Raw genomic sequence first — 5000 nt, 5'->3', positions numbered from 1 at the left:
TCGAGGCAGACGCGATATCCGTCAGCTCAACGACGCTCCGCTGCCGTGTTTTCACACACAGCAACGTCGCATCGATGCGCTCTTCGGACGTCGTGTCCGCCTACATTATATAAATATAATATGCACACTCACACGCACGCACACACATGCGAAAACACGCACACGTCGACACAAATATATTATATATTATATATATACATAACACGAAACGGGGTTTATTACGTCACCGTGTGCGAAGACGCGCATGCCCTCTGTCGATTTTTTACGTCGAAGAGTCGCGCGTCCCCGGGACGCCCCCGATCGTATATATATACTTACATACGTAGGTATATATCGTATATATATAACGTGTATATAACATATATACGCGTATCGATGCGATCGGTTTCCGCTCGTATGGTGGTGTAATATGTGTCTGAGAGGTTATATTTAAACGGACCCATATAAATACACATTGCGTGAATATGTATAAAATAAGAGAACCGTCAATTGTTCGCTATATATATAGTGAACAGTGTGATTTTTATATTTTAACAGCCGGCCCTCAGACAGGAGTGGTCCTGGATATTTCTCCACGGACCGCAATGTGCGTTCGAAATGTCGATGTTCAAATGTGTCCTGCAGTTCACACTATGACGCGCAGTTAACTGCGTTCTTCATCGACCCGCGAGCCAAGTGATCCACCGTCCAGGGTAATTGTTTTACATATTTTGATATATGTATGTATTTATAAAAAAAAATAAAAATAAAAAAAAAATATCTTAGAAGGCGAACGTACACGCGAAGGGAGCGCGCGCGCGCGCGTTATACACACACGCGCGCGCGCCACCACGACGACGACATAGCGTTCGCACTTTCTAATACCGGTGTGTATTTTTCTGTTTATTTTTGTATAGCGCCCACCATTATCGGACCGGAACTGGGAGATGACACAACAACCGGATTAGTGTCACACAACTCCCTCTTTTGTCGCCCCGTTTGGTGTGCCCCGATGGGCGCTCTCTCTTTTGTGGATTATTATTCGTAATATATGAGTAATACGTAATACGTTAATGATCCTTCCGCAGGTTCCCCTACGGAAACCTTGTTACGACTTTTACTTCCTCTAAATGATCAAGTTTGGTCAACTTCCCAGCGACGCCGACGGCCGTTAAGCCACCGCGTGTCGGTCCGAAGACCTCACTAAATCATTCAATCGGTAGTAGCGACGGGCGGTGTGTACAAAGGGCAGGGACGTAATCAACGCGAGCTTATGACTCGCGCTTACTAGGAATTCCTCGTTTATGGGGGATAATTGCAAACCCCAATCCCCAGCACGAAGGAGTTTCAACGGGTTGCCCGGGCCTCTAGGCCAGGGAGAACATGCTGATTCCTTCAGTGTAGCGCGCGTGCGGCCCAGGACATCTAAGGGCATCACAGACCTGTTATTGCTCAATCTCGTGCGGCTCGAAGCCGCCGGTCCCTCTAAGAAGAATTTTAATACGTCGCCAGTGAGTTGCGCGACCGAAGCCACGCACACATAAATGACGACGCCTATTTAGCAGGCTAGAGTCTCGTTCGTTACCGGAATTAACCAGACAAATCGCTCCACCAACTAAGAACGGCCATGCACCACCACCCACCGAATCAAGAAAGAGCTGTTAATCTGTCAATCCTTCCGGTGTCCGGGCCTGGTGAGATTTCCCGTGTTGAGTCAAATTAAGCCGCAGGCTCCACTCCTGGTGGTGCCCTTCCGTCAATTCCTTTAAGTTTCAGCTTTGCAACCATACTCCCCCCGGAGTCCAAAATCTTTGGTTTCCCGGAAGCTGCCCGCCGAGCCATAGTAGTAACGTCGGCGGATCGCTAGATGACATATTTACGGTTAGAACTAGGGCGGTATCTAATCGCCTTCGAACCTCTAACTTTCGTTCTTGATTGATGAAAACACCTTTGGCAAATGCTTTCGCTGATGTTCGTCTTGCGACGATCCAAGAATTTCACCTCTAACGTCGCAATACGAATGCCCCCAGTTATCCCTATTAATCATTACCTCGGAGTTCTGAAAACCAACAAAATAGAACCGAGATCATATTCTATTATTCCATGCACGAAATATTCAAGCACAATTTTGAGCCCGCTTTGAGCACTCTAATTTGTTCAAAGTAAAATTGTCGGCCCATCTCGACACTCACCGAAGAGCACCGCGATAGGATTTTGATATTGAACCGCCGTATTACCGACGGCTCACCGACGATATGCTCCGCAGACGTGTCAGTATCACCGCGGATGCGGTGCACCGACAGCGCGGCGCACAAATGCAACTACGAGCTTTTTAACCGCAACAATTTTAGTATACGCTATTGGAGCTGGAGTTACCGCGGCTGCTGGCACCAGACTTGCCCTCCAATTGTTCCTCGTTAAAATATTTAAAGTGTACTCATTCCGATTACGAGGCCTCGTAAGAGTCCCGTATCGTTATTTTTCGTCACTACCTCCCCGTGCCGGGAGTGGGTAATTTGCGCGCCTGCTGCCTTCCTTGGATGTGGTAGCCGTTTCTCAGGCTCCCTCTCCGGAATCGAACCCTGATTCCCCGTTACCCGTGACAACCATGGTAGTCGCAGAAACTACCATCGAAAGTTGATAAGGCAGACATTTGAAAGATGCGTCGCCGGTGCTGGACCATGCGATCGGCAAAAGTTATCCAGATTCATCAAAATTAACGACTTCGGACGCGAGGCCCTCCGTCGATTGGTTTTGATCTAATAAAAGCACTCATCCCATCACTGGTCAGAGTTCTGATTGCATGTATTAGCTCTAGAATTACCACAGTTATCCAAGTAACCGAGGTAAGATCTAAGGAACCAAAACTGATATATTGAGCCATTCGCGGTATCGCCTTAATACGGCTTGCACTGAGACATGCATGGCTTAATCTTTGAGACAAGCATATAACTACTGGCAGGATCAACCAGGGAGCTGACACAAACACGCCGCATACAACGCGCACAACACGCACAACTCGACGATGCGAAAACGTTAAACGTTTAAACGCATCGATGGTTTTTGCTGTTTTGCTTGCTGCCTGCCTGCTTGCTGCAGTCAGTCGGTGGTCATTTTTCTTCTTCTCTACACTACACTACTACACTACACAATACACTACTACTGTGTGGTGTGTGTGGTGCGGTGCTAGTGAACGGACAAAAAGCGCGTTCGATTCATGTGAATGTTCAACAACGAGACATTTTCGATACTTCACACTGTGTAAATAAATTTGATTCTCTCTTTATCGAGGAAAAAATATCGACATCAGTCCGGTTTCGGAGAGATCGAAAATACCTTTTTATAAATGCTACTACCACTACTAATACTACTACTGCTACTACTAACTACACACTACTACTGATCTATATAAAATAGAATCAAAAGTAATATATATGTAATATAATAATAATATAATAATGATAGTTGGAAAAAAAAATACACCGTCCCTCGGAAGTCGCCGCAGCGGCAATGAGCGACTGTTCGATCTCTCCGGTGGAGGAGACCGAACAAGCTCAACGCGACACACGCGACGACACGAGGCGACGAGAATTCACGGGTCGATCTGGTGCGTTAACGACGCTGCGAAATCTACACGCGCGCCGAACACAAATCGCCACTTCTTTTATAACAGACTCTATTATAAACGTCCTGCCGCATTCATAAACGGGAACGTAGTCTGACACAGTTTATGCGTGTGTGGTGATATTTCGTTGTGTGGTGTGTGTCGTCGTCGTCGTCGTCGTCGTCGCGTGTTTTTGCTGTGTAAAAATATTAAAACAACAAACACAACACTACTATTTTTATTAATAAAAAAATAGTTGCGCGTTTATTTTTTAATACTCTATACACTACACACAAACTCTACAAATTTTACTTTGTAAAAATCACACGACAACAGCAGACACACCACACAACACAACTCTACAAACACCACACACTGTTTCATTACATCACTGACAGACGCCTCTCGCATCCAGTCTACAATAGTAGCAATGATGGTGACATGTCAACCACGCATCATTAAACAATGGGGTGTTCACGTATTGGCGTATACCACAATTGACGTGACACCGGAAAGTGTTTACACGTATTGTTGTTATTATTGTTATTATTATCAATGTTTTTTGTGTTTTATTATTATTATTTTTTTTTTTTTTTTTTTTTTTTTTTTTTTTTTTTATTTTTTTTTTTTTTTTAAATCCAGAACAGAATCATCGCTTACTAGTAAGCTAAGTAAGTATTAAAACGAATATATAGTCAGTTTATATTTTGTTGTTGTTGCATGCAGTTATAAAGTTAATAAGAACCGAAACGAAACATTTTTCATCATTATTAAGTTGACTATGAGGGAAGCTACTCGTATGTATGTCTAATGCGGTGTCATTTTCCTCGTCTGTCTGCTGCACGTGCACCGGCAGTGTCATACATACATACATACATACATACATACATACATACATACATACATACATACATACATACATACATACATACATACATACATACATACATACATACATACATACATAGTCATTCATATGTAGGATATCTTTTATATTATATTTGAAATGGAACGAAAATGGAAGGACGAACGACTACTATAAAAAAAAAGGAAGTTTTTAATACGAGCTACCTACCACCCCGTACGACGTACGACGTACACGTACACGTACACGTAACATTAGACAACAATAATGATTTATATAGTAGTATATATTATTATTTTTAAATGGAATCTTTTAAAACGCAGATAACAGATGGCGCTATCTATTAATAACTATAGGCTATAATATCCTTTATTATTATGATTTATATAGTATATATTATTATTTTTAAATGGAATCTTTTAAAACGCAGATAACAGATGGCGCTATCTATTAATAACTATAGGCTATAATATTATTATTTATTATTTACAGTATTCATTAGAATACTGTAAATAATAATAATAAAAATAATATAAATAATACGGAATGGGA

The 5000-nt window shown here is 42.4% G+C and overlaps 2 non-coding genes across 2 annotated transcripts; both read right to left on the bottom strand.

Moving 5' to 3' along the window:
• Window positions 1-538: 538 nt before the first annotated feature.
• LOC123722810 lies at window positions 539-695 on the bottom strand. The gene has a single exon (XR_006756614.1). It is a non-coding gene; the product is annotated as a 5.8S ribosomal RNA (ribosomal RNA).
• A 355-nt stretch (window positions 696-1050) lies between these two features.
• Window positions 1051-2954, bottom strand: LOC123722844. The gene has a single exon (XR_006756647.1). It is a non-coding gene; the product is annotated as a small subunit ribosomal RNA (ribosomal RNA).
• Window positions 2955-5000: the final 2046 nt, after the last annotated feature.

This window comes from Papilio machaon, chromosome 29, assembly GCF_912999745.1.
Source record: "Papilio machaon chromosome 29, ilPapMach1.1, whole genome shotgun sequence".
Taxonomy (NCBI): domain Eukaryota; kingdom Metazoa; phylum Arthropoda; class Insecta; order Lepidoptera; family Papilionidae; genus Papilio; species Papilio machaon.
Note: the sequence above shows the minus strand (reverse complement) of the source record. Positions and strands in the feature narration are given on the sequence as shown.